Source organism: Eschrichtius robustus, chromosome 11 (genome assembly GCF_028021215.1).
Source record: "Eschrichtius robustus isolate mEscRob2 chromosome 11, mEscRob2.pri, whole genome shotgun sequence".
Classification (NCBI taxonomy): Eukaryota; Metazoa; Chordata; class Mammalia; order Artiodactyla; family Eschrichtiidae; genus Eschrichtius; species Eschrichtius robustus.
This window is the reverse complement of record NC_090834.1, coordinates 58059610-58071638: the sequence shown is the minus strand read 5'-3', so window position 1 is coordinate 58071638 and position 12029 is coordinate 58059610. Positions and strand designations below refer to the sequence as shown.

The following is a 12029-nucleotide window of genomic DNA, read 5'->3' as shown; positions in this document are numbered from 1 at the left end:
TGTAAGAGCTATCTGTATACCCATGCTCATAACAGTATGAACAATAGTTAAACTATTGGCTCATTGGCTAAGGGAGGGGGTGAATGAGAGGCCCAGTTGATGCTCATTTGAGGCAAGGTAAACCTGATAAAAAACAAAAACAAGAACAATCAACCCCCTTGCCTTCTCTCCCTTTCCAAAATTCAATTGGCAAAATCCCAGCTTTGGGATGGTTGAGCTCAACTCTCTCCAAACTGTCTCTATACTGAAAGAGCTGAGTATCCTACAGAACATTACCTGGTTGACCACTTTAGCTTGAAAATTATGAGGCTCTCCCTATTTATGATTACCTTGCCTCAAATGAGCATCAACTGGGCTTCTCATTCACCCCTTCCCTTAGCCAATGAGCCAACTTTCAATGAGAAAACAGAAATCTTTGCAGAAGAATTCTATCTTCCCACTCCTAAATCTGTATGCTTCCCTGCACTGTACCACCCAGTTACAATGAAGGAGGTGACCCTTCTCCCATCAAAAGCCATCCTCTCATTCTCTCTTCTCTCTCTACTCCTTTGCTTGTACTCCCTCCTCTCACCTGGAATGATCTCCTCCTTCAGCAGCTACATTAATCAATCAATCAATCAATCAATCTCTCTCTCTCTCTCTCTCTCTCTCTCTCTCACACACACACACACACACACACATTCAGTCATTCCACAAACACTTATTTAGCATCTACAGTGTACCAATACTAATCTAGCTGAACAGGACAAAGTCCCTGTGTTCATGGACTTTATGGATTAGTAAGAGGAGCAAAGAAATAAGCAAATAAATATACAATGTCAAGTCCATAATAAAAATTAAAGAGTAGTTCGTGTGAATATGAAGGGACAGGGATGGGGATGGTACATAAGATAGTGATCAGGAAAAATTTGCTATGGAGGGGAAAGGATTAGAAAGGCGAAGCATGAGAGGAAAGGGATTAGAAAGGGGAGCAGTAAGAAGGGAGAAAGTGGGGATGGGAGAAAAGGTGGGTAGGGGGCAGGACAAGAAAAATGCTCAGGAGTAGGAAGTAGAAAGAAAAGTGGGGAGAAGATGATAAGGAGGTAGAGTCACAGAAAAACTGGGGGGAGGAAGGCAGTCCAAAATAATCAAGGTAGGTTAGTATCAGGCCTGACATGTGTTTCTTGGTTTCACATGATCAAAAAGGAAAGAATTATAGTGATTAAGACATTACACAGCCTCAAGGTCTGTCATTAGCTTGACAGAGTAAGGAGGAAGCTCCAGAGCAGACAGCCGAGTTTAAAGCAGCTTTATGCCCAAGTATCGAACAATTGGCCAGTTTGGAGAAAAACCATTAATATACCTTGATCTGCTTCTTCCCAACCCCATCTCCCTACACCCAATATACCTACACTCAACACTAAAATAATCAGCATTCTCAACCTCTGTCTCGTCCGTGTAGTCACTGGGTCCTGAGCAGCCCAGTAAGATGCCATTCAAAAGACTGGCTGGAAGACAGGGTACCAAGGTCTGTTTCCCAAGTTTGCCTCCAAGGTCGGTTTCCCAAGTTTGCCTATCTCCTACAGTGTTGAGGGGGACATTTCTGCAGTCCATTCTAGGGCTTTTACCAACTCACCTGTCCAAAAGGCAGTTTGACAGCCTGAAAATGCCAGAGTCACAAACAAAATGTCAAGCCCTTCATTGCACAGATAAGGAAACTGAGGCCCCACAGAGGCTGCCTGAACAGGACCAGCCCCCCCACCCCACCCCAGGTCTCCTATCTCTCAGTTTACTCCACCTCTTAACAAGTCACTTATAATACAATGCCCCTCCCCAGCACCCAAGAGAAAAGCCCCCATGGTCCCAGCAGGCCAGCTGCTAATCCAAGGCTGAGGAAAGCATCACCCTAGCCGCCAAGCAGAAGGGTGCTTGCAAAGGGGCAAGGCTCCTGAGGCAGAGCAAGTTCCCCAAAAACCAGCTTCCCCTTCACACCCTTGCCTAGCCAGAGCTCTGATTCCAGTGCTGGCCTAGGCCTGGGTGGGCTCATCTGGGGGTTCCACCCTAAACCCCTTCTCTCACTTAGGGTCTCTTAAAGGAAGAGACCCTAAATCTACCGGACCCGCGTCACCACTCCCCGGAAGCCAGCAGAGACGTCCCCCCGCCCCCCGCCCCAGCACCGCGCAGCTGAGCGCGCCCCAGGGTGGGCACGCATTACCTGGTGGCGGGAGATGGCCCCGGCATCTCTGCCTACGGTTTTTGTAGCAGAGCTGCACCTCCCTCACGCCTGGCCGGCCGGGCAGCACCCTGGGCTCCCAGGTGGCTCTACTTGGCTGGGGCCGGGCTCCCAGCAGCTCGGCCGCCCCAGCTCTGGCTCCGGGGCGCAGCACGCTCCCGCCCTCGCAGGGCGCAGCAAAAGCTCTGCTCCAGGGTTGGCGAAGCAGAAGGGGCGGGGAAATAAGGGAGGGAAGGAGGCGGGAGAAAACCGCGCTTCTCCTTTCTGTAAAGAGGCTCTGAGGGAAGGCGGGGAGACCACTACCTCGCCACCCTCTCAGCTATTCTCCCCAACCTAGTCTTCAGCAGGGGGTAATTTCTCAGTGAATCCAGGCTTTCCAGGGACTGTCAGAGCTTCCTGGGTGGGCCCCAGAGTCAAGGAAGAGAACCAGAGCTCCCCTGTGCCTTAGTTTCTCCAGCTGGGTCTGGACTCCAGGACAACTCAAAATCAAACCTAGCATTCTATCAGATTAGGCTTCAAGGAATGAAATGCACCCACCCACCGCCTCCAACAAAGGTGTCACGTTCTAATTCTAATGCCCTAGGGAAAACACTGGGTGGATGCTTATAGCTGCTTCTAAGCAAAGAAGGCTCAACAGCAGCTACCATTTGTAGCTACCAGCTACACAGCAGGTACCTGTGTACCAAGTACTTTACAAAATCATATGTCTATCTCACCACAACCTTATGAAGTAGACACACTACCAATTCACACGTGTCAAAACTGAGTTCCAGGAAGAATATGGTTTTGTACAATAAGTATTTCTTAAACACATATTGTGAATCAGGCATTGTAAAGGGCCCTGAGCAGAACAATACATAATATTTACCAACACTGGCCCAGACCCCCTAAATGCTAGTAGTGGCCCCCGATAATTGAAACAATAAAAAAACACCTTCACACATTTCCAAATGCTCTGTAGGACGTAAAATTACCTCGTCAACTACCCCTCTATGTCTTGCTCTTGAGAGAGATGTCAGGAGTCAGATTACGCAGGGTCTCTTGTGGGTCATAACTAGGAGTCTGGGTTTTGTTCTAGGTTTCAGCAATGGGAAAGCTTTGGAAGGTTTTAAGCAGAATGACAAGGTCTAATCTATATTTTTAAAAAATCACTGACTGCTGAATGGAGAACAGAGGGGAGAGTTATGGAAATAAGAAGACAAGTCAGTAGATTCTTTCAGAACTCCAGGCAAAAGAAGACAGTAATGATTTAGAATAACATACTGGAAGAAGAGATGAGAAGAAACAAGAATATTCTAAACATACAGCTTGGAAGAAGCAGCAGCCGAACTCGGTAAAAGACAGGATGTGATGAGTGAGAGAGGGCAGTGACTTCCCCAAGACCACACAACTGGTAAATGGCTGAGTCATTCCAACTTTGCTCTGACTCCTAAGCCTATGCTTTATTTCTCTCTGCCCCGTCAGTCATCTTTGTATTGAATACCATATCCCTCTCCCTACAGCCTGGCAAAGAGCAGGTAACCAGCATTATGTCTGATCAATAATTTAAGTGTGCTAGAGAGAAATTTTCCCTGACAGATGTCTACACCTCCATTTGATATGCCCAAAGTAATCTAATTGCAGAAGGATGTAGAGGAAGAACTCCAGTAGGACAGAAAGAGCTCTTCTGTTTTTTTCACCTTTCCCAGACCCTGAGTACTTGTGCTAGTCCAACTATCAAAGTCTCAAATTTGGTAGAGGAGACAAGAAATTTCTTGAAGATCCCCTTGCCCACACAGAGAATCGGCCAGTAATACAAACTGGAGGGATCTGCTGCACTACGAGAACTCAGCTTCAAAGTAGTTTTAGGATGTTCTTTTGGGCCCACACCCTTGTCCTTCAACTTACGAATGAGAGGAGAACCAAAAAGAGTCCGCAGTCTTGGACATAGTTTTTCAAAGTAATCATCAATAATCATAACATCTGACCTTACCCAACTTCCCATCCCATGCAGCATTTGCTCTTACAGATAGGCTCTGCTGGAATATGCAGGAACAGAAAGCTCATCTGCAACGAGCACTATGAGACAGTGCTTCCTAATATTCAGCCAGGTGCCTCTCTGTGAACTTCCAATTCTGGCTACTAGAGCACTCAGAAAACATCCTTCAACGCCAAATCATATTAAAGACTTTCAGATATGTGTATATGGTGATCTATCAAGGCCATGTACATTTTCTCTTCTCCAGAATAAATACACTCAGTTCTTTTAATCATTTGTTCATTCAATAACTATTTAAGCATCTTGTACAAGCCACGAGAGACATACACACCATCGAACAGGACCACACCTTCAAGAAGTTTATGGTTTGAGTATGGTGGTTTTTAACTCGCCCAGTGTATCAATATTACCAGGGAAGCTTTAAAAATATATACTGAAGTCCTAGCAGAGATTCTGACTCAACTGGTCTGGGATGTAGCCTAGGCAACGTATCTGATCAATATAACTATAGCTACATATAGATATCTATCAGAGGACTAACACTACCTGATTTCAAGACTTACTATAAAGCTACAGTGATAAAGGTGGTGTGTTATTGGCGAAAGGACAGACAAATATATCATTGGAACAGAATAGAGACCCTAAATAGACATACACAAATACAGTCAACTGATACTTGACAAATGAGCAAAGGAAATTCAATGGAGAAAGAACAGTCTTTTCAATGAATGGTGCGAGAACAACTTGACATCCACCTGCAAAAACATTTAGACACGGACTTCACACTTTTCACAAAAATTAGCTCAAAATGTATCCACAGACCTTAATGTAAAATGCAAAACTATAAAATGACTAGAAGATAACAAAAGAGAAAACCTAGATGACCTTAGATTGGGTGATGGCTTTTTAGATACAACAAAACCACAATCCATAAAAGAAAAGGTTGATAACTTGGACTTACTTAAAACTTAAAACTTCTGTTCTGCCAAAGACAGTATTAAGAGAATGAAAAGACAAGTCATAGACTTGGGAAAATATTACCAAAACACACATCTGATAAAGGACTTATATTCCAAATATACAAAGAACTCTTAAAACTCAACAATAAGAAAACAAACAACCCAATCAAAAAATGGACAAAAAAATCTGGACAGACACCACACCAGAGAAGATATAGAGATGACAAATAAGCACATGAAAAGATAATCAACATCATATGTCATTAGGGACTTGCAAATTAAAACACAACAAAATACCACTACTTACCTATTAGAAGGGCTAAAACCCAAAAGAGTGATAACACCAAATGTTGGTGAGGATGTGCAGCAACAAGAATTCTCATTCACTACTGAGGGAATGCAAAATCGTACAGCCACTTTGAGAGACAGTTTGGCAGTTTCTTATAAAGCTAAATACAGGCTTACCATACAATCTAGCAATTGCACTCCTAGGTATTTATCCAAATGAGTTGAAAAACCTGTCCACAAATATTTATTGCAGCCATACTCATAACTGCCAAAATTCAGAAGTAACCAAGATATTCTTCAATAGATGAATGGATAGACAAGCATCCATACAATGCGTATTATTCAGCAATAAAATAAATGAACTATCAAGCCATGAACACCTAGAAAAACCCCAAATGTACACTGCTAAGTGAAAAAAGCTAGTCTGAAAAGGCTGACTCCAATTATATAATAGTCAGGAAAAGGAAAAACTATAGAAGCAGCAAAAAGATCAGTGGTTGCCAGGGGCTAAGAAAGTGGGGGCAGGGATGAACAGGTGAAACATAGGGCTTTTTTTTTTTTTTTTTTTTTGACTGTGCAGTGCAGCATGCGGGATCTTATTTCCCCAACCAGGGATGGAACCCATGTCCCCTGCAGTGGAAGCTCGGAGTCGTAACCACTGGACTGCCAGGGAAGTCCCCACAGGGCATTTTTAAGGTGGTAAAACTATTCTGTATGATACTATAATGGTGGATACCTGATATGATGCATTTGTTAAAACCCATAGAAATATACAACACACAGAGGTTTAGTTAATAATAATGTATCAATACTGATTCATCAATTGTACCCACTGATACAAGATGTTAATAGAGGAAGTGCTGGGAGGAGTGGGAGAGATGGAGTACACGGGAGGTCTTTGTACTTCCTGGTCAATTTTTCTATAAGCCTAAAACTGCTCGAAAAATAAAGTCTATTAAAATAAAATAAAAAATAAAGGGCAAGTATCAAACAAACAAAAAAAGACATATAAGATAAACTTTATTTTCTTTTTCATTAGATTTATTAGACCTAAAATTACTCTGTCAAATTATTGTAAAAGTTTCTAAACTCTCTCAATTTCTATGCTTACCTCATTGCAGACTGGGAACAGTTCAAACTCTACTTTGAGTGATCTGGGCACATTTTACTAAACACAGTCCTGTTTGCAATGACCCTGGTGCAACTAGGGCACCTTCCACTAAACACAGTACTGTTTGCAATGACCCTCTTACTGCCTGGTACCCTATGGGAAAGGTGATAGTCTAAGGGCAGTCTATCCCCTATAGAACGTAGTTGGACTATCACCTCCATTAACTATACTTTGTACTTCCAATAATTCAGTCTGAAGCTGCACTAGCTTTTTAGTCACTGCAGTGCCTTTGGCTGACACTGGCCTTAGGCAGCCAAAACCACAATTTTCATAAGAATAGCATCAGGCTAGGTCTCCTTTAGGCTCCCCATATTTTGCCATTTCTTTGAGACTTAAACTATTGAACTTCACTGCCATCCACTTTAAATTTCGTCTTTTTTGGCTTCAACCCACCTTTTCAAGCTCACTCGCTCTCTCGCTCGCTCATTCTCTCTGTCTCTCTCTCTCTCTGTGCCATCTAGCATAGTAGTTTTTCCTTCCAGTTTTCATCACCTGCAAATCTAGTAAGTATTCTATCTCTTCAAACATTTATCAAACATCTACCATGTGCCCTTGCCTGTACTTGGTTACAGGGATTAAAGATGACCTAGAAATGGCCTATGACTCCAGGAATCACCACTAATAAGGGAGAGTGGCATACATAAAACTGTAAAAGGTACTGCACTAGAAAACTGAATAAACAAAATAAACAGGATAAGATGGAAGACACTACAAAACATGTATCATATAGTATAAGGCAGGACCACTAATGTCTTCAGCAAGGAAGATCAAATTCAGGCATCTTCTATTCTAGTTTTCAGTTCTCAAAAACCAGATGCTGGTTTGGTTATAGAATGCAGACCAGTCAGCTCACATGCTGTCTCTTTCAATGGTGGGTACTGCTATAGGAAGCTTTGCTAACCATGGCTTCCTCTGATGAAATACAAGACTCATGAAATTGAGGTATATTAATAAGAAGCCAGCATTTTATTTATTACTGAGGGCTAGTAAATTATAATCAAGGAAGAAACTATTAGCTAAAGAAATGAAAACGCAGAATCAAATGAGGTAGAAGGGACTTTAAAAGACTAAACTACATAGTCAAAGAAAGAAATAAAATCCTACATATATCAAATAACTGGCCCAAGTTTACACAACAAGTTAGCAGTTAACTTGTTTTAAGTGCAATTACTCCTTGCATTTATATAGTCCTATGGTTTTCCAAAGTAAATAATTCACAAACTATTCATTCAACCCATGGATCTTGACCAGTGATGTTTTGTCTATGTAGTCATCTTAGCCTAATCAGGCCCTTTCAGGTCATTCAGCTGACTTCTACAAGCATATGAGTTTGCAACCACTGTTAACACTATATAAAGGCTAATGATCAGTAATAATTAGCAAATTTTGTTTAGACATTACAGGTTTCAACTGATAGTGGCTATAGGATTTGAAAATGATTGTTTTTATTTGATTCTTGTGTAACCACAAATAATTTAAGACCAATACATTTACTGATTGAGAATTACAACTTCTGATATTACCAGTTAAATGTAGGAAGAAGTGGGGACTTCCCTGGTGGTGCAGTGGTTACGAATCTGTCTACCAATGCAAGGGACACAGTTTCGAGCCCTGGTCTGGGAAGATCCCACATGCCGCAGAGCAACTAAGCCCGTGCACCACAGCTACTGAGCGTGAGCTCTAGAGCCTGCAAGCCACAACTACTGAGTCCGTGCACCACAACTACTGAAGCCCGCATGCCTAGAACTCGTGCTCCGCAACAAGAGAAGCCACTGCAATGAGAAGCCCACACACCCCAACAAAGAGTTAGCCCCTGCTCACCGCAACTAGAGAAAGCCTGCACGCAGCAACGAAGACCCAACACAGCCAAAATAAAAAATAATAATTTTTAAAAATAAAGTCTAAAAAAAATGTAGGAGGAAGTCAGTCAACAATGATGATTTTGGTTCTATTAAAATAGTCATCTAATATAGCATTCTTTCTTGTAATTACATGGCAGAGCCAGTTGTCTATTAAGGACTATGGAATGAGGTGGAGAATAAAATAAATAAATAACAATAATGGCTTACCAAAATACTTCAAGAAAAGAAATAAGCAATGGAAGGATGGAAAAGGGGGAAAAAAGGCAAAAATCTATTCAGTGCCAGTCAGATACAAAGCAACTAACTAAATCAAAATGTACACGAAGTTCGAACAAGGCAAAAAGTACAGAGAAGAGAGACACCAACTACATCTGTAGAGCTGGGGGAAGTTTTGTGAAGGAGACAGTATTTGGGTTGGGTATTAAAAAGGAGTAGAATTTTCATAAATAGAGGTACTGAGAATGGGGGTGAGGGTTGAGAATCCCCTTGAGGGAACCACAAAAGCAAAGGCCCAAAGGAGGAAAAAGCATGAGCTCTGTTTAGGAAATAATAAATAATCTAGACATTCAAGGAAATAGTAAATAATCTCATCATTCATTCACCATTTACTGAATTTGTTCTACATGCCAGATACAGTGCAGTCACAAAGGATGAAAATATGAGGAGACCTACTTCTTACTTTCAAGAAACAGAGCATTTTTAAAGACAACAGAAGACAAACCTGTGTCACTGACAGTCAGACTTAACAGCTCCAAAAATCTGTTCCTTCTTCACCTGCCCCCTGTCAATGCAATTCTACTCTTCCAATTACCCAAGCCAAAAATCTGATTCATCTTTTTTTTTTTTTATTTTTTTTTTTTTATATTTATTTTTGGCTGTGTTGGGTCTTCGTTTATGCGCGAGGGCTTTCTCTAGTTGCGGCAAGTGGGGGCCACTCTTCATCGCGGTGCGCGGGCCTCTCACTGTCGCGGCCTCTCTCGTTGCGGAGCACAGGCTCCAGACGCGCAGGCTCAGTAGTTGTGGCTCACGGGCCTAGTTGCTCCGCGGCATGTGGGATCTTCCCAGACCAGGGCTCGAACCCGTGTCCCCTGCATTGGCAGGCAGACTCCCAACCACTGCGCCACCAGGGAAGCCCCATCTTTTTTTAATATATATAAATTTATTTATTTATTTTTGGCCATGTTGGGTCCTCGTTGCTACGCACGGGCTTTCTCTAGTTGCAGCAAGCAGGGGCTACTCTTTGTTGCAGTGCGTGGGCTTCTCATTGCAGTGGTTTCTCTTGTTGTGGAGCTCAGGCTCTAGGTGCGTGGGCTTCAGTAGTTGTGGCACGTGGGCTCAGTAGTTGTGGCTCGCGGGCTTAGTTGCTCCGCAGCATGTGGGATCTTCCTAGACCAGGGCTAGAACCCGTGCCCCCTGCATTGGTAGGCAGATTCTTAACCACTGCGCCACCAGGGAAATCCCAATCTGATTCATCTTTGACTCCATTTTTTCTATCACCTTTACCTCAAAGTCACCAGCAAATCCTAACAACTCTACCTTCAATATATATCTACGATCCAATCACTTCTCATCACCTTTACTGCTACTGCCTTGGCCCAAACCATCAGCAACTTTTACCTAGAATAGTGGTTCTCAATATTTGGAGGCTAGGGGGGAGAGATTTTTCTCCAAAGGAGAAATTTGGCAATGTCTAGAGAAATTTTTGTTGAAACAACTGTGGAGGTACTACTGGCATCTAATGCGTAGAGGTCAGGAATGCAACTAATAATACTATGATGCACAGGACAGCCCCTCCCAACAAAGAATTATCTGGCCCAAAGTGTTAATAGTGGAGAAACTCTGACTTAGAGTATTGCAATAGACTCTTAACAGATCCACTCCTGCCTCCCAGAATGATCCTTTTATAATGTAAGTCTCAGATCACATCACTCTCTTCTGCTCAAAATCTTCCAGTGGCTTCCCAAATCCCTCAATGTAAAAGCTAAAGTTCTTATGAAGACCTACAAGGCCATACATGATCTTACCTCTATCCTCCTCCTCCACCCCCCATCTTACCCTGCTACATCTCTGACCTGGTCTCCTACTTCTCTCTCCTTCACTCACGCTGCTCCAGGCACAATGGCTTCCACCAACAGGCTATGTACAGTCCCACCTCTGGGCTTTGGTACCTATGGTCACTCTGCCTAAAAACACATTTTCCCCCAGATATCCATATGACTCCTTTCCTCACTTCCTTCAGGTCTCTACTCAAATATCACTTCATCAGAGGTCTTCCCTGACCACTCTTCATAAAACGACAGGAACCTGTCTTCACTCCGTCTCAGCACTCTTTATTCCCTCCTACTCTGCTTTATTTGTATCCACAGCACTTACCATCAACTGACATATTTGTTTGCTTTTTGGTTGACTCCCACCAATAGAACATATGCCCCACAAGCAAAAACTTTTCCTTTATCCCCTGACCTAAGAACTATTCCTTGCACACAGTAGGGGATTGGTAAATAATGGCTGAATGAAGGAATAAGTGAATGAATAAATGGAGCTGGAAAGACCAGTCAGGAAGAAACTAGAAAGACCAATGAAGGCCAGAAATGTGGATATAATCTTAGAATTGGCCTAAAGAAGAGATTGCCCAAGAGTGATTATCTTGTCATATGCCATACAAATCACCTTGTCTTCTCCATCAAATAGAGACAGAGAGAGTAACGGGGAATTCTATTTTATATCAATATAAGAACATTATAATAATCAGAAGTATACAATAATGAAATGGATAATCTTTAAAGTATTAACACCCCCAATCAACCTCTCAGCACGTAGGATGCAGTAACAAACTACTCTTCCATAATTTTCCCCTCTGCTTATTCTTTTGGATTCAGTTCAAATGTCACCACCTCTACCAAGGTTTTTCCAAACTCCCTCAAACAGACTTAGCCACTCCTACTTATGGTCCTCAGAGCAATCTGCCCACTTATCCCAATTTACTAAAAGTGTTTGTTAATATATTATTATGACTGAATTGTGCCCCCCTTACCTCCAAAATTCATATGTTGAAGCCCTAACCCCACCTGTGACTGTATTGGAGACAGAGCCTGTAAGGAGGTGATTAAAGTTAAATGAGGTCAAGGAAGTAACTTCAGAGGAGGATCTGATGGATATGGAAGTGGTCGTGGATTTGGGGATGGCTATAATGGGTATGGAGGAGGACCTGGAGGTGGTAATTTTGGAGGTAGCCCTGGTTATGGAGAAGGAAGAGAAGGATATGGTGGTGGAGGACCTGGATATGGCAACCAGGGTGGGGGCTACGGAGATGGTTATGACAACTATGGAGGAGGAAATTATGGAAGTGGAAATTTTAATAATTTTGGAAATTATAATCAGCAACCTACTAACTATGGTCCAATGAAGAGTGGAAACTTTGGTGGTAGCAGGAACAAGGGGGGACCATATGGTGGAGGAAACTATGGTCCAGGAGGCAGTGGAGGAAGTGGGGGTTATGGAGGGAGAAGCCGATATTGAGCTTCTTTCTATTTACCATGGGCTTCACTGTATAAGTAAG

General features: G+C 42.6%; 1 protein-coding gene across 6 annotated transcripts in view; it reads right to left on the bottom strand.

Annotated features, from left to right (window-relative positions):
* Positions 1–12029, bottom strand: part of PAK1 (p21 (RAC1) activated kinase 1) — a 152139-nt gene that overhangs the window by 80848 nt on the left and 59262 nt on the right. For 2 of the 6 annotated variants that reach the window (XM_068556015.1, XM_068556019.1), the window contains exon 1: positions 2195–2345. The exons of the other annotated variants lie outside the window; for them this stretch is intronic. The gene's annotated coding sequence lies outside the window, so the exon portion shown is untranslated. Of the gene's footprint in view, positions 1–2194; positions 2346–12029 lie in introns of those variants that run through there. 6 annotated transcript variants of the gene reach the window in all.